Source organism: Lathamus discolor, chromosome 4 (genome assembly GCF_037157495.1).
Source record: "Lathamus discolor isolate bLatDis1 chromosome 4, bLatDis1.hap1, whole genome shotgun sequence".
In the NCBI taxonomy this organism is placed as follows: Eukaryota; Metazoa; Chordata; class Aves; order Psittaciformes; family Psittacidae; genus Lathamus; species Lathamus discolor.
The window spans coordinates 52,975,254-52,998,343 of NC_088887.1; positions in this window are offsets into that span (position 1 = coordinate 52,975,254).

Sequence of the window (23,090 nt, forward strand, 5' to 3'; positions counted from 1 at the left end):
CAAATCAATTTCTAAATCGCTAATATAAATGTTAAATAGAAAATAGCTCCAGGCAAACTCATCTGTCATATTCTGCCAGGAGGATCTTTTATCATTTGTTATGATCCTTCAGGGCCTCCTTACTACCCATTATTAATCCATTTTCTCTGACCAGTCTTCATATCTCCCTCATGACTTTCCTTACTAGTTTCTTATGATCTATGTTTGGAAAAATGCTGTTAATATATATGCAAATCCACTTCACACTGTTAACCTGTTAACCATATCAAATAGAGAACACATTAGCCTCTGTGATATGTTTCCAGTTTCATGCTGACACCAGCCAAAAATTCTGTGCCTTCAAATACATTACTGTATTCTCTAAGTATGAAATGCTATCCCACCTTAGACAATATCAAACACAGGCAACACTTGCTTTCTTAGCCTTCGCCAAAACAATAGGGTTGGTCCTCTAGTTTTTGGTAAGAGGATGGTTTATTGTTATTAAAAATGGAAGATTGGAGACTTCTCCCAGGCAGCTCAAATAGTTCCTTCTCTAAACCAAAGTGATTTCACCTTCTGTGTTTCTCATCTGCATCACACTTTCTAACTTGCTATGGGTGCTGCTTATACCATCATGTTCCAGAAAACAATAGGTTCAGCTGACTGTTCTTCCTCTCAGCAACTGAAGAGATCAGGCATGTGAAGTAGGCGTTTAATTATCCTGCCATTATCCCATCACCACAAAATGACAGCTTTTTCATTTTAGTGAGAAATTGTAGTCCTCACCTTTTACAAATACTCTTTACTCTTACGTCTCCTGCTAGTTATGTTGGCTTTCAACTTCTTCAAAAGCACTGTATAAAGGGTGAAGAGAATAGCCATGTCGAGTGCTCTGGGATGTTCAGGAATTCAAGTTTCATTTCTAAATTAATGCAGAATAAAGATTTTACCCTTATTATTGAAGCAATGGCCAACACGCCTTGGCTAAGGTTAAGGTACGGTTGCACAGCTACAGACAGCTTTGGTGGGTTTGGGATTTTGCAGTGAAAAAAATGAAGCAGGTGGCAGCTGGGAGAGGTTGGTCCTAAAGGATGTACTAAGGTGGGTTTCCTGTTGGAACAGATAAGCAGCAGACTGACTCTGACAGTGATGTGGTCCCTGCAAGAGAGAAGGGAATGGCTAAATCCACAACCCTTCTCAGTCCGAAACTGATAAGGATGTGAAGAATTTTCTACAGTAAGTGAACGTGTGTACAATCTATCCCCCTTCCTCTTGTTATATATAGTTATATTACCTCTTTCTGGTACTATAACATATGCCTATTTGAAGTATAGTACAGCTGTTATTTTAAGAAGAAAAGCTGTTTAACTGGGTAATTAAACAGAATATTGTTTCTACCAATTATAGAAGCCTTTTTAATATTTGAGGGAAATGGAGGCAAGTCACAATGAGTGTAATCTCCAGCCAAAGTGATTCATACTTATTCTCTAGTAAACAAAGCTAGCTGATTTTTCAAGAACTTACTGAAATCTCAGGGGTTAATAATCCTGTTTTATAGGAAGGCTTGGAATTTTGGCAGAAGCTATGCTTGGCTAAGCAGGCAGCATCTTATCGAACTAAAACACATGAAAGATACATACCAAAGGTAGCAAAAGGTACGGCGCAACACAACAAGGCAACAACAACAACAAGACTAAAAAAGCATTGCTTAGGTACTTTGGGACAAAACCATGAGTTTAGATGTCTGGAGCTAAGATGGGTGAGGGACATTTACCAGAACAATAAGGAACTTCACAGTCACACTATATGCAAAAAGAAACTCAGAGAAAAATATGTATTCACTGATGATTAGAGGTGGAAACCATGAACAATTGAAGCACTGAATGCCTACTTCCATTGGTAAGCAAAGTCACCTCCCAAACCTGTTTACCAGAACGGTTTGTGAAGGGGAAGTGCAGAAAGCTGCGGGAGAACAACAGATTAGGGACTCCTTAGAGTAGCAATCTATGTAGATAATGGGATTCACATAAGGCAGAGCTTATGGATGTGACAGCGATATTACTATCGTCATTGGTGAAAAACAGTGGCAAACAGGGCAGGTCTCTTTTATGTGAAAAAAAAGCTAACACTATGTTTGTTTTCAAAAAGGGCAGGATGGAGGATTCAGGGAGCTACAGGCCAGTCAGCCTCTCTTCAGAACCCTCGAAAAATCATGGAGCATGCTCCCTTGAAATCCATTTCCAAGCATGTGAAGGACAAGAAAGTAATTAGGAACAGTCAACACAGATTTATCAAGGGCAAGTCTTGTTTAACCCGCCTGATGGGCTGATGTAGAAAAATAATTGGCAATGTGGATAAGGAGAGAGCAGTGATTTTAATAAACATTGATTTCAATGAGGCTTTTGACACAGTGTCTTACAGTGTTCTTGTTTGTAAGCTCAGGAGGTGTGAGCAGGACAAATGGGCTGCTAGAAATGTGGCTGGACTAGCAGGCATGAAGGATAATGATCAGCGACTTGATGCCCGGCTGATGGAGGGCAATGAGCACACTAGTCTTGTAGTCTGTATATCAACACTGGGGGCCACATTGTTCATTGCCCCCATCAGTGACCTGGATGGTGACACACAAAGTGTTCTCAGCAGATTCACTGATTATGGGCAATGACTGACACAATGAAGGGCAGACTTTCAATGCAGAGGGATCTTGGGAAATTTGAGAACTGGACTAACAGGCACTTCATGAAGTTCACCCAGAAGTACAAAGGTCTGCGCCCAGCATGGGAATTCCCATGCATTGGTATGGGCTGAGACATGACAGGCTGGCCAGCAGCCTTGCTGAAAAGGATCTGAAGTACCCTGCTGAAAAGGTCATTATAGTGGACTACTGGGTGAATAGGAGACAAGAATATGCTCTCATTGTAAAGGAAACTGTGCAATGAGTTTTATGAAGCGGGGGTTATGGCCAACAGACTGGGGAAAATCTGTATCCCCTCTTACTTGATCCTGGTAAAGCACCTCTGTAGCACTGTGGTCAGTCGTGGTCATCCCATTTCAAAAGACATGGTGAGGAAACTGGAGAATGTTCAGGATTGGGTTGCCAAGGTAGTCATGGACCTACAGACATAGTTTGAGAGAATCTAGTTTATTGAGTCTGCTGAAGAGGAGGCCAAGGGGCAGTCTAATTGCAACCTACAAAAGTTGGAGAAGCCAATGTATTCTTGGTAGTGCAAGACAGCACAGAGAGTTTCTGTGGTCACAGACTGTGGCTTGATAGGTTCTGTCTGAACATTGTGAAAATCTACTTGACCAAGAGGATGGCACAACACTGGAATGAGGGCTTGTTCTCTTCTTAGTGGATTTTCAAGATTTGACTAGATCAGGCCAGGACCTACCAATGTTGGGAATAACCATTAGGGTGAAGGGGACGTTGCAGTAGGAGACCTCTAGAGATACCTTTCAACCAACATTTCCATGATGAAAATCGCTTATGACTATGACTATTGTGTATAGAAAACTGAAACATAATGACAACAGTGATCTCTAGGTTAAGCAGATGTACAAGCTCTGCTCTCTCTCCTCATGTGGTGCTGTAGTCTTGGTGGCCTGGAATTTTGAAGAAATTGTGGCAGAGGAGTCATGGCTGTTGTATGAAAACTAGCTCATGTGAAGATTCCTGATATGGCAGCTGGATTAATTCAGCTTCCTAAACTACCTCAAGAACTGCTACCTTATTCTGCAGTTTAGATTTAGACCTGAAACATAGCCCCTGAGTGTCCAAAGTTTCAGTGAAGATCTCTGAGACCAGGCAACCAAGGACAGACTTGTGACAGAGTTTCAGCCCAAGGCCAAGTTTCCAGAAAGAATCACCAGATGTTTTCAAGCTGGTTGACTGTTGAACTCTGAGCTATTCTGAAAATGACTATGGATGAAATAATCAATGGCAAATACAAGATGAGGGCCCTATCAGATCAAAAAATGCCATTTGACAGTGATCAAAACTCACTGCAGCTGAATTCAAATCGCATGACTCATCATGAGGCATACTGTTGTGAGGATGAAATCATCGGGAGCTTGTCAGGCTTCAATTGGATTCAAACATCCTCCTGGGAAGGACAAGTTGCTATAATTCTGAATTTATAACATTGCCATCCACAACAGTGTGACAACGATTGCTGTAACATCACCTTTGGGGAATAAAAATGTAAACATATTTCAATCATTCTGTTTAGATTTTAGAAAGGGAGTAAGGATGTGAAATATCTAGATGTGTCTGACTATAGTACAACTGGTATTTGATCAGCATTATTTGTCTACGACTCAAATTCTGATGAAGAAAAAAACTGACTTCAAAATGTTTCTGAAATAGATACATAACTAGGTCCTGAGTCAGGTGTTATTTATAGGAAGACTGACTGTCCCAGCCTTTGCAAGCTTTGCTTTGCCTATGAGAGTGTCAGGAGGGAGGCCAGAAGAAAATCAGAAGCTTCAGGCCTGCCTCTGCTGTCATGCCCCAGGCTGACTTCCACAGCAGTTGCCAAACCCCAAAGAATACTCAGGGTATGCGGACTTTAAATTATTTGAAGACCCAAGCCACAAGTATAGTTACATCAGCATAATGGACATTGGTAACATAGTCGTCCAATAATCCGTATTCTATACAAGGATTTCCCCCCTTTATGGTTTGTTTTGTACCCAAAGAAAAATGGAGCTGTGATGCCTCCTACTGGCTTTGTTTGTATCTCTTAGTCTTTTCCGTGTCTCAGGACAGTTGCCCTTAGATCTTTGAAATATTAGTGCTGATGTAATGATTGTAAAGACAGCCTCAGATAAAGTCTCTGATATGAAGACGAGGAGCTATTTAAATTTAAAATGAACTGAAAGAGACGAAAGCAGTAAGTGACTCACAAATACATGTTCAAAAGGAGCCATGCATGCATTTTATCTTCTAATTCTGCTTTACAAATGGATAAGGATTTTTGGATTTTTTTTTTTTTTGACAGGTTATTTCATCTGATGTTATAACAAAACAAAACATGCTTTTTACGGTGATGTTACTCTAACACCCCCAAAAGGTCCTTTGCTTCAAATGTTGATCTGCTTCAAAACTAACAAAGCACAGTCATAAGAAAAAATAATTTTTTCTGATGTTACCTCTTTTCCCCAGGCTGTAAATTGTACCAGGCATTACTTTAAATTGCTCTTAGGATGAAGAGCCTAATAAGTCATTATTTGTAGCAAGAATTTATGTTTCAGTTCTACCACATATATCTAGTCTTCTCATGCAATCTAGAGAGGATGCTATAAATTAACATATTCAAAATATATAATAAAATAGGTCTTTTATTATTTAGGAAAAAAAAAATTAGTGTTACTTTGGTTGTTAAAATTACAGCTCTAAATAAAGGGATTGATCTAATAATTGCAACAGCATTGTTGATCTGTCACATACTGGATCTTAATAGAGCTTTCCGTTTGGCCACAAGGTGAGACAGGAGCATCCCTGAAAAAGTTCCACACAAGCTTTCAGAGTTTCCAGAAAACTCCATGCAAGATCACTGATTTGGGATTACTAGGCATACTCTTGGACTATGCATTCCCAGCCCAGCAGTGATCCAGCATTCTGTCCTGATACAGCATGCTGTCCCCAAGAGCTCCACATGCTCTTCTCTTTGCAAATGCTCTCCTCAAAGATAATTTTCACTCAGATGAACTTACTTAATGCAGGTCAGTAAATTATCATATTTTTATCCTTGGTCTGTTTATCCCTGAGCAAAACACAAGAAAGCCATTACGGACAACACAAACGTATTTAAATAAATGTGTACCATGAAATAGTAACGATATAGAAACCATATAAAAAGGTTTAAGTGGGGACTCAGTGATTTTAAATCACTGTAACAATGAAAAGCAGAATTATTACATAATATATTTTTGCAGGTAGTTCAAAGGAAGCACAGTGGTGCTGGACAGGAAGGTTCAGGACACAGAACAAGCAGCTTTCACAGCTACCAGCCACCACGCAGAAGGAAAGAACTTGTATTAGGAACTTGAAATGCACAAAAAAAATGTAAATGGGAGCTAGTCAGGGAAATCAAAGCACAGATGTAGAAATGATTATAACGCTCCTTGTCTGAGCTGATAAGATGAAAGAAAAAGCTATTAATTCATAATCTAGTTTCTTGAACTCCTTCAAACTTTGGTCACAAATGCTAGGCAGACTCTGAAGAAGTTTCTAGGCCAGAAAGAAAAAGGACAAAACCCAGGATTAAACAAGTATAAGATATCCACAGTGTTTGGTTCTGAACTTTATCCAAGGTTTCTCCCAGTTGCAACTCCCAGTTGGTTGCAACTTTTGTTAAGAGCTGACTTTTACTATAGCTAATATTTCTTCAGGAACACGATAAATTACTTGACACTTTGAAGAGTCTAGGCAAGCAAAGGTGAAGTGACTCATAGGCTAACCAGCTTATCTGTCTACAGCACAAAGGATATTTTTCTCATGGAACACCCCTGCTTGCAATTGAACAGATATCCTGCGTTTACAGTCATTATTCACACCCATGTTGTCTGAGGACAACATCAATATCAGATACTGCCACAAATGGAAATGAATTCAGAGATGTGTGAAAAGCCAAGTCTTTTATTTAAGAAAATGGGCAAAAATATTTTAAAACGTGTGTATGAAACAGAAAGTACATAGAGGTCCTTTAACACTCATCAAGTTATTCCTCTTTTTTCAGCTATGGTTTTGTCACTGTGAATACTTGTATCATCTTAGCCCTCCTCTTAGCCTGTAAGGCCAAGTCAGTTGATAAGGTATTCTGAACAGAAGTTACTTTGAATTAACGTTTTACAGCACTTGTTAAAATGGTTCCTTGATTTTAATAGCAGATTCTGGGCACTCTGTCAACAGAAACAATTTATACCACTATTAAACACAACCCAGAAAATTACTCCAGTTTCTTGTAGTTTGAGTTTAGTTTCAGATAGAGCACGTTATGTTGCAAATTGGTAAAGTTTCTGGCTAGCTGCTGTCTAGAATGGATTGTATTAAGAAGTGTATTGCATTACACCACACATATTGTGTCAATAAACATATAGAATAAGCATTTTCTTTTATATTTTTTAGCATTACAGAGAAGAGTTTAGTGTAGTTCTCATATCACCAGTATAATTATGATATTTAAGTTATTGATGCCATTTGTCTCTCATTTTTTGCCAAAACCCACATAATTCTATATTTTATAAAAAACTTATGGAAAAATATTACTCGTATACTTGAGGACACATGGTTTTGGAAGCATTGCTTTAATCTCCAGGAAGTTATTTAATAAAAATGGATTTTTCTACCTTAAGTAGATATCTGAAAAAAAGACCTTCCTATAAATATTGGATATAGAAATGTCCTCACAGTAACAACTTCCAAAGCTCCACCTTAAGTAATAAAAAAAAAAAGTTCACCTTTGGTTAATGATATTTTTGCTTCCTCTAATTTTTCACTGAATGCCAGCTGTTAATAGCATAATCAAGTGTGCCCCTAACTTACTTCTATAAATATCCATGTTCTTCCCTGTAGAATGCCACCAGAATTGCGCGAGATGTGAGTTTGACATGATGCCCTTTAGATGCAGATTGTACAGCTCAAGTAAGTCTGATTCTCCAAAACCTATCCACTCTCTTCACTTTTGTTCACTCCAGCTAATGCCATTGAAGTCAATGGAACGTAAATGCACATACATCTCTGGAGGGTCAAACAAATAGACAATAATAGGTAATAATAGACAAATAGAATGACCAGTGACTGGTCAAATTTCCTATTTTTGTGTCCAGCCACCTTTGCAGTCATCCCTAACACCTAAAAGGAATTCAAACCTCATTTAATCAAAAGGGAAATGAATCTTAAGCTTCCAGTTTCTGCTGCTAGGATGACCTTTAATAGGTGCTGGAAAACTGGAGTAGGAGAGAGAGACCAGTTCCTCCTTACAGAGAAGAGGAAGTCCTGCCACACTCCTAAAAGAAAGAGTATAGACATCTATCTTGGGAAGATTGGTTTCAGCTTGTGAGCCCTTTGTGAACAGAGATGTTTCATGACTGCATCATTCAGATGTCAGAAGATGCGGGATTTAAAAGATAAACCTTTATTTCAGTTTTTCCTACTGATGCTTATGTACATCCTAAAGTTGCTCTTCTTTCAGCCTCCCGGTTGTGGTGTGCTCTATCCCTGCAGTGCTCCACCTTTGGACTTCATTTGAAGAAGTGTGTGAGCGTTATGTAGCTATACCTGTGCCATTCTATTGAATTTGTCAAACACATTTTCTGTGGTCTGATACTGGTGAATTCCTGAATGCTCTACAGACATTTTCTCTTTCAGAAATTGGGATTGTTCCCCGGAACTGCTACTCCCTTTCATACCTAATGATTTTCTAGGACAGGTCAGACTTCCATATTTTCTAGGAAAGGAAAGAAATTATGTCATTTTGTGGCATTAAATGAATCAAATATACAATGACTTGTAGATTTGTTCATTCGTTCTTCTTCATTTTGATATTCAGATATTCGTCATTCTCCCTCTAGGTAATTCCTGTCACAAACGAAATTATTGTTCAGTAGTGATATAGCCACAATCTGCCAATGTGTAGCAAAATGTCATTGACTGCAGTTGCAGTTTCATGGAGCCTTTCCCAAGGCTATAGATCTGGCAAGCCTAACTAATGTAAATCTTATTCAGAGTTGTTTCCCCACTCCAATTAACAGAGGTAACGTTTGCTGGTCTGAGTTCACAATTTTACATTTTATAGCCCTGTGAGCAGCTTTTCAAAGCTTTTCTCGAGTATAATCCTCCGAAGTGTGTATGCCCCTTTAGAAACCATTTCTCTGACACATAGCCTTGCCCAAGATTTTGTATTGCCCCATAATGAAAGAGAACATGGGAAGAGATTTAGGACTGAGTTTGCTAAGCTAACATACAAAAGTGATTTGGCAGCTGGGGCTCCATGGGGAAGGATGTAGGCAGGAAAAAACACTGTCTGGTTCATAATGAATGTTTTTAAAATCCTCACGAGCCTAGGTACCTACTGACAAGCCCAGCAACTGACGTATCTTATTATGAAAATGTTGCCTTTCCCCCTCTTCCCCCCAGGATCTATTTTTGAGCATCCACCAGTAATATCGCAAGTACTCAATGGCAGTTAGTCTTATCAGGTCACAACAAAATAAGTTATATTTTGCAATATAAATTACTGTTTAAATGCTATTAAGTAGCACTAGCTCTATGGTAACAAGCAATGGCACATTCTGTACAAACAGATAAGCTTGCTCTTCCTACGCCAGTATCTGGGACGCTGTGCTGAGTTTGTTCTCAGAGGGAGAAGGATACGATTACTGAGATAAAACAAAATCACACATTACAGTCATTATGGGGAAGAAGAAGGGAGAATGTTAAATGTATTAAAACTGCAGGAGGTTAAATCTCTGAACATGTCAGGATTAATAACAGCTGGAAGCAGGAGCAGAGATTACTATCCATTCCTAATGCATGGTTCAGCATTTAAGGTGCCAGGATGCTGATTTATCAAGCTTTTTCCTTCTATCCAAGTACCCCTTCCACACAATGGGTATCACTGGTGGTAAAGAGGGTACACAAATGCTAAACAATAAATTAATTTCTTACCTCTGGTGTAGCTGAGGAGAAATGTTTCAATACCCTGGATTATGCCTCCAAAATTTTGAGGAATAACCAAGGTGTAGCAGTTAAGGATAAATCAATGAAAAGAAATCCAAATTAAATGCTCAAGAGGGGCACACTTTTAACGAAATAAAAATCCAAAATCAATCTCAGTAATGTGAGAGAACAGGAAACTCACAACAAACACATGGCTTTCAAATAATAGCATAATGCTTTTGAACAAAACCTCCTGCAGTAAGATCAGCAAGCAAGTCCTTTAGATACACGAGGTGTGTAAAATCTGAGGGAAGTATCATGTGAGCGACACTGACTGCATTTCAAGCTGCATTTGAAGTCAGGACCTTCAGCACTAAAATGTAGAGGTGTCCCACTCCAAATAGTCAAATTCTGCTAATCAGAATGATGGTATATCTTCATCTTTTGACAGCCAGCAGGTCCACTTCTTTGATGGTGGTTATACACTTCTTGTATGGCTAAAGCAGCCTATCGTAAGCATTTGAAAGCCTCCAGTGTTATGGTAATGTGCAAAGTTTTATGATAAATGTTTGCTTGAATTACGAATTTTAAAAGCATGAACTGACAGGAATACCATCCGTAGCTGGTATGCATTAACTTCTTTTAATGGATTTATGCTAGAAGAGGATGAAACCTTTCATTTTCTGCCACACTTCTTAGATTTTCCTTCTATCAATTGCACTATGAGTGTTAGCGCAGCAGCTACTTGCACTATCATTGTCCAGAAGTAGGAAGCGGGGCTATTACTTTCTGCTAGTATAATATCATTACCTTTAATTAATAACGTTTTCTACATGAAAATCCCAATTATTTTGATATTATATGTATTCTACAACAGAAAGCCTGAGTCGCAGACTGGCAAAACATCTTTCTCTTAGATTAGGCAATCTGTCTGTAGCAGATACAGCACCGTAAATTCTGACCCAGTCTATAGTTCCTGTAGGAACTTTAAACTGACACTGTGCAGGAGACAGCCTTAACCAGAGTCTAAGCCTACAATCTAGTTTAAAACCAGACAAATCTCCAAATTCTACCCCACCACATGAATTAATAAATGCCATAAAAATTGCAAAGATGGTAAATACAATACAGTTTGCTATCTAAATGCTATGCTTAGTTTTATGTGGAAAGACACAGTGCTAATCTATGTGCGTAATCACAGTGTTATGCTGATTGTGCATGGGCCAAGCAGTCATCAGTCTTTAATTTGTATGATGTAGTGATGTAAGACTTTCTATCTTTTCTGCAGCTGATCATTCATGTTAGATCTAATGGGAGCTATATATGGTTACCTTTGCAAGAACAAACCCTGCAAATTATTCTGGAATGAAAACAGTGAAAGAATGAGTTTTTTCCCACAAGACAAGCCAAATACAGTTTTCCTTTAAACCAAATAACATTTTGTAATGAAGCACAACTCAAAGACAGAACCAGCAGAAAATTAGTCATAAAACTGGGACCGAAACTGTGACTAATTAACAGCTGGATGGAGGGCAGCTGATCATATCTGTTTGCCATCAGGATGCCACTGTCTCTGTAGAAACTGGGTGGGCAGGGAAGACTGGGTGTCAGACTTGACTTACAGGGTGCTACTGGAGATGCTTGGCAGTTCCAAATGAAGCCTGCACACTGCTGTGTTTAAGGGTTGGCTGCCACTTCAAAACCAGAGGGGGGTCTCTGCCTGATGGTGGGCTTGGGCTGTTTTGGGTGGGAAGGTGTAACAGGGAGCTGCTGTAGACCAGGACTTGCAGTTTGTACACTAAAACTGTTCTGGGACTGAGTGAAGAGTCTGGAAGAGCTGCTGACTGGTGAAAAGTTTAGACAGGTCTCAATTTCTGGCACATTAGAGTTTCTGGCACAGATGACATGTGCTGGGGACAAGGCAACAACACTCTAAACCCAGCATGGAATAAGAACAGCAGTGGCTACAGAAAGTCAGTTCCTCTCTTGCACGGGACACTTGGAAGCTGGATTCATTAGAGTCTTTAATTAAACTGTTTATATGGACCAGAGGGTGTGCCTGTGGATGCTCACGATGCTGTGAGAAACAAAATGTCACTTTAGTATAACTTCTTGTAAGGGTCTTCTGTTTTCCTTTGCATGATCAAAGAACTTTCCTGGATTTATTATTTTGCATCCTAAAATAAGAAAGCTGTGCTTCTTCAGGGGGTGGGCTGGGAGGCTGGCATTTCCTCAGTCATTCCTATCCCCCATTGTCCCAATGCGACATAAATAAGAAAAGGTCAAATAAAAATCTGATTATAGAACTGCAAGCTATGCCCAGGAGGGAAAAGAGAGAAAAGAGGAAAGATACAATAGTATTTGCTGTCACTGTGTCATTTTTAGCCAGGTCAAGGCAAAAAATCTTGCTTCTTACCTTGATAAACCATTAGTAATAGGTCAGGAGTCAGCTGCTTCACTTATCAGCACCAGGAGCTTAAATGTCAATGATTAAATGTTTCCATGGAGATCCCCTGAGCTTCACTAATGTGGGCACATTATTTACACCCACACTCTGCCAGAGAAATGACAATGACAGCACGTTTTGTTGTGTCCCAGCATATCTGAAGCAACCGGTGCAGCTGGACTCTGAAACAGCATCTCAGAGCAGAGAGCCAGATATCAGGGATGCAGGAGACACATGTTCATCTGATTTTGGGAAATGGCTCTTGCTGGAAAGAAGCAGCCAGCATTTGCAGCATTACATTCTGGACAGATGACTCCAGTGCAGGGGGGCTGTCACAGCTGCTCAGTATTAACAAATGAATTCTTGCAGGAGGCTGCACTAGGTAGTACATCAACTGTGTGACCTACATAGATTGTGCACAGTTTAGTTAATTTATTTCAGCTGGGGAAAGAGCAGATAAATTCACGATCAGAGGAGTAGGAATATCTTGTTTGTTCTAAATTAGTTCAGCCTGGTTCAAGCCGATTATCTCACAAGGAAGTCACTCCGGAGTGACTTTCTCCATTAGTATTAATCACCGAAGTTGTGAAAATTGTCGGTTCTATTTTGATGAATACTTCATCTGCCATTTAAATAAAGTCTTTTTCATTGCTTTCCACAAGAACGATGCTATTGGAAGTGAATTTTGATGTCATGTACACAACATATGTGTAACATGTCCCTGAATATTTACTTTCCATTTATGGTGATGTGAAAAAGATACTTTTAGGCAAAACAGAAGGAAGTGCCATGGGACCTGTTACAGCATTCTCTGCAGCCTGAGCAGCTGCATATAGATGGCTGCCAAAATATTTTGTTAGGTAATCCAATCTAACCTGATAGAATGCACAACTATATATTTTAAAGCAGTATAGGCATGTTTACTGATAACCAATAATAAACCGTACACTGTTTCCATTAAAGAAAGCATAGTGAAATCAGCTTTAGACAGTGCTTGTTGCATACACAATGCAGGTTCTTCCATGGGCAGTCTTTTTTTCCTCCTGAGATGCAAAAATCACTGGAGGAAATAATTTGCAAATTTGTATGATGGAAATGCATGAAGTTTATATCGTCAGGCCAAACATACCATGAGCAACTTGGATTCCCATATCCTCCACCAGCACTCGTTTTCACGAGCCACACAGACTTTTTCCAGTCCTCTGGGCTTATACCATGGGGCATACTGCTGGTTTTGCTATAGGTGTGATGAAGACTAGATAAAAAGCTTTTCGCTTCCTTCCCAGACACCATCCCCAAGTACTAGAGGAAGCAGAGGTTTAGTCTTTGGGGAGAGTAGATAGGGATTTCTAGCTCAGTGTAGGCAGGCCTGGAAAACAGAGCAGGACCTGTTGGAGCACTAGAAGCTGGAAGAAACATGTGTCTTGAGTGCTGGATGCTCAGCAAGGCTCAACTGTGCTGAGTTTCCCTTTGATTAGAGAAGAGGCTGAATCTATACCTGCCTTTTTACTGAACAGCTGGGTTGTAGCCATGTTTTTGCAATATTGTTCCTGGAAGTACCTCTCTGTGTGATGGCATTTCTCGGAAGGTAGCACAGCACTAGTAACTCTGATTGAGTGTACAGCTAAAATTAAATTCATCCTGGAAGTGTGGCTGATCTGTAGGAAGGTGCAAAAATCTTCCATGTATCAAATGTGCTGAAGCTATTTGTTTATAATTTTGAAGAAGAGAAGCACTGCTAGTGAGGACAGTCTTCTGGATGTAGTAAGGACTGCATGATCAAATTCATTAAAAACCAGACTTAGACTGATTGTTGCTGATCATGCTTTAAACATGCATCTGAACAAATGCAAGACAGAAAAAAAAATAGGTTCACAGTGAATTTAAGAAGAGGATTCTTCTTTTATCAGTGATGCTAATGAACCTGCCAGCAGCAAAGTAGGTTTTTGATGTGGGCACTACACTTGGCATTCAAAAATGATGCCAGGCTTGAAAAAGATCTGGCTTATTAAACATTGAAAAAAAAACCAAAAACAAACCCTGCAGCAATTGGAATCTCTGAACACTTCAGATAGGAAGCCGAGCTGATTGATTCCCGGTCACTAGTCTTATTCTGGTTCAAGCTAGGAAAAAGAGGAAGTCACCACAGTTTCATGGTTGTACATGGGGGTAGTTTTCTCAAGCCTAGAAGTTAGTGGGCCATTGTCCACAAGTATAAAAGGGATAATAATAGTTCTTATCGATTATCACATAAGGCTGAAGTCTCTGTAGAGAGGTGGCTGGCTGTATGGGTGAGAACCCAATGAATCTATGAGGTACAAATGTAGGTGATAGAACTTTGCTCAGCAGATTGCAGAAATCTACAGTGTTGTTTCCCAAGTTATTCTTCTTCACAGGGCCTTGGCTCTTTTCACCTCAGTTGAATCTGATCCAGCTGACCAGGCAGTTCACGTGTGCTTGGGAATGGGATCTGCAGAAACCCAGAGGTGGAGCAAGGAAACGCTTAAGCTAACTGCAATCCACTAACTTTTGATGTATTCTGGTTGGAGGTCAGCCATGCCATATAAGCAGAGACTACACATGGGGTCCATTCAGAATTAGTTCACATCCAGTTTTGCAATTAGCTTACAGCTATTAAATAATGTTGCTTGATGTACTCTGATGTACCTGTCAGACGTACCACACCCCCAGAATCAGGACTGCTGAATGTGAGGAAGTGTGTCTTTCCACAGGTCCCCTGCTTGTCTTCTCTGACCCTGCACTCCCACTCACACCTTTATATAATAGTCATGACCACCAATGATGTGAAAAACATATCTTCTCTAACTTGTATAAACATTACAGACAACGCATCAAGTGCAGCAGGAAACAAAAAGAAAGAGATGTGGCTAAGATATCTGAGGCTTAGGGACCAAATTCCAAGGTCTTGACCACATCCTGGTGTACAAGGTCCCTGACCAGGCCACTGCCTGTGGCTTTGCAGAGAGCACAGGAGGTAATCCTGCTTCATCCTCTCCCTAGGCCAATGGTTAAACAGTCTTCCAGGGAGATCTTTGAAGGACTTACTTGCCTGAAGACCATCAGTCCACTTCACTCATCACTCAGATGAATGGTCTAACTACCAAGTGGCAAGATTTCCTGGAGCTGATCTGTCAGTTTTCACTAATGTCCAATATTGGTACCATTATTTTGACTTCCTCCCCACTTAAAAAAAGATAAATATATGTAACAAAGAGTTAGAGAGGCATATCTGTTACTCATTTTAAATCTAGACATCCAACAGAGAAAAAGATTGCCATGTATGTCTTAAAAAAACCCACTCCATTCCTTTTTTAAGAGCATAGAAGAATATAACATAAACACCTGTACTTTTTTCTTGTACAAAGAAAAAGGAAAACACGAAGAAAATATCTTGCACTGTGACTAAGGCTTTAACATCTTTTTCCCTAGTCATATTTCTTTACACTGCTGCTTGCTTTTTCTATAAGTACCATGTACCATTTTAGAGAGCCATAGGAAACACTCCAAATATTCAGTGTAATATTTTATATCACATTTTGCTTTATGTTATACTTCTGTCAACATGGCAGGTTTTATTCCTCTGCCATGTTGCAACCTGAGCTGTAAAGAACAGCCTACTTGCTTTAGATGTCTAACGTGGAAGGAAGGATTTTAACTATTGATACTTGTTAGGAAGTACAGGCAAATCTAACACTTCAAATAAACCAAAAACTTTTACAAACTGAAAACTGAATTTCAACAAGTTTTGAGACAGAAAAAAATCATTAGTATATCTAGTTCAATAATCTGACTGCAACAGGTGCTAGTATCTGAGAGACATAGCTAACATCAAGAAAGTAGTCTTTCCCACCATCTTCTCTTCTTTCCTCTCACACTAAATATAGTTTAGTTAAAGACTTTTTTCTGTAATATATATATATATATTTTTTTACATGTGAGGCAGCAGATTTCTTGTCCTGAGAAGGAAACACGATGCTGTTATGTTCAAAATGCTATAGGACTTAACATGGTAATTACATAATTATTATTCAGACCTTCCCAGTTCAAGACCTTCCTTATTCAATGTTTCACATTTACAGCAGAGGGAACTAGGAGGCAATGCACCTGAGGCTTCTACCCAGTAGAATAAATAGCTTTCTGTGCTTACCTTTTCCTCATACCCACATGTTATTTCTGCTTGCTCTTACATTGAGTGAAATGCTGTATTTTGCAGCAGTCTATGCAGGAGAGCTGTGCTGACTTTCAAAGTATACATGAGCTAGGACAGATCCCCAGGGCTAGTCTGTGTCTTCTGAATCACTCAGGAATACAAGACAGATGGTAGGAGGCTGAAGCAGACAGTCTGTAACACCCTGTATAAAGAAATGCATGTGTAGTAACGCGCTCCCTGCTTTAATTACTAATGCTACAGCACAGTAAGAGGTGAAGAGGCAATTTGTTTGAATTCTGTGAAAAATGCATAGTCCATGTTCGTAGTTTATTTTCTTCAGAGTGTCCATACAGATACGTGCAAGTAGACTCAGTTCCTGGCTGGAACTGCCACAGTCATGTCTGGGTGATGCTGTGCCTGAATAAACTGGAACTGAATGGAGCTTGAATCTCACCAAGCATATGTGGGCTTGTCTGCACCCTGAATCTCTGTACATGCTCCCTATGCTGGCCCTGAATTTTTTATAGATAAGTAGGTCCAGGGTCACCAAAAGGTTCTGTAGAAACACATATGCCCATACCAGTAAGTTGCCAAGTGCTATATATGAGTATCATCAACAGAATTTGACTCTGATACTTGCTGTCAGGAGAAGAGCTTTCGCTGCAACTTGTCAATCCTGCAATGCTTCTACTGAGCTTCATGTGAAAGGTGAGCTGTTTATGGAAGGAAATTCCCATTTCTTCTCACCCCTTAATCTCCACTCGCACAGAAGTTCAAGAACTGGTACACTTGGCAAAACAGAAGACATTCTCCAAACAAACCTTATAGCATTATGGTATTACTCTTTACCATTAGCTTGTCTGATGTTATATCACAAAGGTCACAACGTTCCCGAAGTTTATTTTGAAATATTTTCTAGAAGCGAAGCAAAATAAATCTAGCTTACAGCAGTCAACTTTACCATGAATAATTTAATTGTGAATTTCATAAACTCCTAATGTATGCAACAACCCAGAAGTTTTAGTACTAAAAAATAAACCTGCAGAAAACTTCCCTTTCTGTTTCTTTTTGTTTGTTTGTGTATGGTTGGGATTTGGGGTTTTTTTGTTTTGCTTTGTTGTGGGGTTTTTGTTTGGTTTGGTTTTGTTTTTTTTTTTTTTTTATAATAACAATGTAAGTCACAACTAGGTTGCAAATGAAGTTTTGGGGTTTTTTGCAAGGTTCTTCTGCTATGTACAAGGCATAGTTATTCAGGCATGATTCTCAACCTGTCATTCTGGAAGGACTGAAGACCTCTTAGTTTGTACAGATTATTTGAGTGATGCCATGCTGGAGAATCTCCGCTAGTTGCTGAGGATGTGCTAGTGTTACTGCTTATCCTGAACCCCAGTCTCAGACAAATGTGCATTTCCCTGTCTGTATTTCACTGTCTTCTGTTAGGGATGGAATAATAAATCCTCTTTTTTTTTTGAGGATTCATCCTCTGGCATGATAGATGAATGATTATGGAGCTGTTATAAGTTTAATGCACTGCTGCATTCTAAATATATTATTTTTCCTTAAAACAAAAAAGCAATAAGCTTTCAATTTTGGCAGGTTTTACAAACACTGACAGTAAGCTTTGACTTTTCAACATCTCTTTGTGTTATGACTACCTGTCATAAGGTGAAATTATGTAACGTTAGATGCACATTTTGATATCCAGTCTTACACAGAAGTGCTGTTAAGACCATCACTGAGAGTGCTAATTCATCACAGAATGGCTCACCACATATTTTCTTTGGGTTTTTTTGTTGTTTGGTTTAGTTTGTTTTTTTAAATATAAACAAACACCCCACCCCCATGGTTTGAGATTGTTGAATGTGGCCATTAGACTGGCAATTGCTAGCTGTGATGCTGTTGGAATTGCACTCCTAGGCAATCTGCACAGACTTACTGCTGCAATTAAAACTTGCAAACAAAAACTATGCAGTTTGGCACTGTATGACTGAAATGTTTCATTGCTAGGTCTAAAATGGTCACTGTGGTTGTGTCTGGGAGCTTGGCTGGTTCCTAGACATCTAAATAGCAGTCTATACCAAAGAGGTTGTTTCCACTGTCTACAATAATTATTTGTCAGATTTTCAGATTCATGTGCTCAAGTTTGAGTTATTTCAAAAGGGGTAAGTTTAACAGCAAATTTTTGCTGGAGTTAAGAAAGTTTATGAACTGTGTTAAATACATTAGATTTTTTCCAGTGGAAAGAAATTGAGAAAAAAAATACTATCAGAATGGAGAATATGCATATATGTAAAGATAGATAGATAAAGGTACTCAAGGTTTTTGTTTGTTTTTCTTCAATAATTCCATTAATGTGTGAAATTTAAATTAAGTCAGGTAGTCCCACTATGATATAAATGTAATTTTTGTAAAAAGAACATCTTCCAGAAAAATTTAATGCTTTTGAATTTGAGAATGTTTCTAAAGGAGCTCAGATCTAGATGGGGAATCCAGTGTGAAAATGAAATCTGTTCTCTGCATCTCTTTACTGAATTACCATAGATGCCACCAGTTCTCTAGAAAAAGGTTTCGATTCCAGAGGGGATTCCAAGTATTCTTGAAGAGGTCTCTTTTCTCACTGACCTAATATTATTAATGGGCTGTTTTATATGCCATTCTATCAGAAATGAAGTCAAAGGCCTCCCTTCATGTCCAACTCCTTCCAAGAGTGGCAAGTTTTTACCTTAAGCTAGTTCTTGCCTTTTTTTGTTTTGTTTTGTTTTAAAGACCCAGTAATGGAACTGCTACAAACCTGCTTACATACCTACTTAGTTATTGTTGTTTTAATGCATTTCTCTGTTCTGATCTCTTTGATGGTATCTCTATTTTCATACTGTGGGGTTCCTTCATGCAGGAAATCAGTGACCTCATAGCATTCCTTTTTCACTAACAAGTTTTAAAGATATTTGGGCGTGTGCTTTAAAATACCTTTTTCTAGTTCCTGTTTTCTACTAAAACGGTTTCTTATCCTTGTATGCATGTACGCATTACATACATGCAAACACTGGTGCTGGATGTGTTTTTTTCAGTTTTTCTGTATTTATGTTCAGATGGCCATGGGGACGTTGCAGTGGAAGCTGCTGGCTGTTCCTTTCATTATAACAAAGCCCCAGACTCACTAGCCTCACACTGCAAATTTGCCTATTTATTCGCATCATGGCATAGGCCAGGGGAGCTGGTGATCAGCAGCTAGACTTACAGATCCTGTCTGAGGTAACCACAGCTCTCTTGCTTATTTGTCTGGTACATGCCTCAAAGCATTTGCACGCATCTGAGAAGAAGTATTATGGCTGAATTTATCTCACATTTTTAGACACTGGTAGATTCATGTTATAGTGGGTGATTAACAAGTGTCCTGGATATGATACAGCAGTTAAATACAATTCCAGCTTTTATTTTATTTTAGATTTACCTCCCTGATTCCTTCTAAAAGATTTGGGATATAGTAGTCCTTATCTTCAATAATTTTATCATGATATTCCCTCAAGCTAGAAGGACAGTCATTAACCTGCAATATAGGTATCGGTTTATTTTGGTAGTGTTAGTGGTAGTTTTCTCTCATGACTTTTTTTTCCCTGAGCACCAGTATCTACTTTGCAATGTTCAACTTGCGGCAAGGCAATTGGATTTCTCACATAAAAAACCACGTCCAAATCAGTCTTTTTTCGCACTGAAGTGCTGACGAGTATTCTTCCATCATTTTTATTATTTCCTTTAGCAAGATTTAATCACTGCTTTGTTTAAACAGTTTGGACCTATGCCTCTGAATAATTACTGTGCCACTTACCCACCTTACGGTTCTTTTGACTTCAGCAGTGCTTTTTGTTTTCCTATGAATTTATGCAAGTATTATTAAGAACCAAGAACCCTGAAGCATCAAGGGTCCTGCAATTGGAAACAACCAGACCAGTAGTTGAGCACGCTGCAAGCCTGGTCCCCACAGACCACCAAACACCTCCTGCTCTCTGAGGCAGGGACTGCAGTTCTCAACATGTTCAAAATGCTGTCATAAGGCATGCTGTCAGTATTAGGGTTTTTTAACATTTATATTTAGATTTATACCTATTCATAGAAATGTTCTTACTCCATGCCCAGTGTCACTAAGTTCATGTATTCACTGGTAGTTTATCTGAAAGCTATGACACTTCTGATGCGTAAGCCTAGATGGTTTCACTTGGTAATCTACTTGCAATTCATATTTTCCTAATTATGTTTTGTCTATGTCATTTAAAATTGTCTGGGTTTTAGTTTTGTTTTTTTCTGTTCCACAAGGCTGTGAAAGTCTCTGTAGCCTGGTGCATTCACTGATGTCCCGCTGTCTGTTTGGCATGCCATTTCCTATTTGTGTGCTGCTTTGTCTTTGCATCTGGTGCTTCTGTGAGCTTTCCAAATCTTTTAATTTTTTTGCCATTTCGCATTGCATTAATATCCTCCATGCATAGTCTCATCCTCTCAGTTCCTGCTTGTATCCTTGATATATTGCAATATGACTGTGTTAATTTGTTTTTAAGTTTTGGCATAGTGATATCTCTTGCAGTTATGATTAGGATCTCAGGATGCTTCATTTCAAGGTTAGATTTAATAGGAGTTACACAGAATATCCAGATGCATTTCTACCACTGCTGGTTGGGCCCTGATCTGGAGCTCTATCTAACCTTATTCTTTAATCAGGGTTTTAACATTATATCCCTACATCTATCTGCCTTTCCAATATCTTTCTCTGCTTTTTTGCAGGGTGCATTTGATATGTTTTGAGGTTTTTTTGTCTTTTTTTTTTGTTTGTTTGTTTTTTTTTTTGTTTTTTGTTTGTTTGTTTTTTGTTTTTTTATGCACAGCAGATAAAGACTGCTATGATTCACATTCTGGACTGAACTTGGCATATTCTCTAACTTGTCCAAAGCATTTAGTCATTAGAATGGAAGTTAAAAATATTCTCTGCCGTACTCCTGAACCTTTGATCTCTGTTGCTAGTCACCGCAACAAAGATTACTGTATCTTTTACGAACTATTAGTTGCATGGGTCAGCTGATTCTTGCAGTGTAGCAGTATCCCAATTACTTATTCAATGGGTACATTTTTCTTATCTCCATTTGGAAACAAAATGCTTCTGGAGTAGTTCTTGTACTACACTTGCGTCGTCCTGTTTGGATGCTAACATATCTAGCTAATAACAGAACATATGGCAACCTCTATTCAAAATATTGCATTGTTACATTTGTTTTCTTTTTCCTTATATCTAGACCTATCATTGTTAATTAGTTTTAACATTGTAAAATGAGGAATGTTTATTTGCTTCCTATTTTTGTGAGCAATATTACTATGCCCTCAGGAACTGACTCACTTTGACCATCATGTTCAGACTACAACGCCAAAGTAGGGGGAACCAACACGACGCAGTACTCAGGCTTTTCTTCTTCCTCCATAAGCACCATCTCTTCTCCTCAAACCCTGTAAATAAGTCACTAAGTTAACATGTCTCTCCTCTCCCTGTGTCCCTTTCACATTTTTTTGGTAATTATTTTTGAAGACTTCAGTGTCAGCAGAGGTTGCATTAGATGACAGCTCTCAATTAGCACTCCTGCAGGCACAAGCCAAAAGAAAAAGGGAGAAAAAAAGAGAAGGGGAAAAAAAGAAAAAAGAAAAGGGAGGGAGAAGGAAATGAAGGTTGGATCCCTCCCACTTTCACAGAACAGATGGGATCAGAGCTACACAATCATAAGGTGTATACGTGGGATTTGAATTTTCTAAGAATAGAAAATTCTGTGTTTTAAGAGGTCCCCGTGCAGGGGCTGTGAATCTACACCATATTTAAAAAAATGTGGTATAGAAAATAGTGAATGTGAAGTATGTTTTAGAAAGAATGGAACATTATTTTCTGTGGAATTACAAATATAACTTAGGAGCAAAATCATCTGCATGTTATAGTCATGACTTTCAACGGCATTAACTTACAAAAAGCTTAGCATCGTGGCTATCAGTAAGGAATAACTTAATATTTTAAGGATAAAGGCCAGGAAAAAAGATACAATTTGAGGACCTTGTCTCAGCTTCTTTAAACTAACATTTAACACTCTGTGTAATTATTATTTACTTGTAATGAGTCAGTAAGCCATTAAAACTAAGCAGGAGGCTTATTTGTGCTATGCATACTCATGAAATGATGTTCAATGGAATTGCTTCTGTTTTTACAGTTATACAAGCATAAAGTCAAAGATCAACGATTTTTTAACCTCTCAATACAGTTTTGTTTTAAAAACCGGTCTTCCAGTTCAGTATTCCTATTTTGTAACATCAGTAATGATTCCTTAAAAATAGAATGTAATTGGTTGCACATCAATGTAAGTGCAAGAAATATGAATACATTCTGATGGAGATAAGCATGAATTTTCCATTCAAACTGTTTCTGAAGTTTACTGTATCTCATGCCTCTTAACTTCACTCACCCTGAAAAGTCGAATTATGCAAAATTTCAAGCAGCTTTGGGGAAGCATGAATAAAGTCTAAAAAAACCATCGCAGTTGGGGAGTTCATGGTGAAAAGTCAGGTGACTCAGCGAAGCCTCTGACTTCTGCCTGAATGCCCCAAAGTACTGAGGTCTGTGACTGTCACAATATATAAAATTCTGGAGCTTCTGCCTCTACTCCTATTTATAGAAGACAGACTATTTCAACAGGACAGTCACCATTTTATTTCTCTGAAACAGATCTGCCAACTGTGGTTACAAACTTTACAGTCAGCTGTAATCTTTATGATAAACTCACTTGGCCACCTGCTTAGTGCTTAATTTTAAA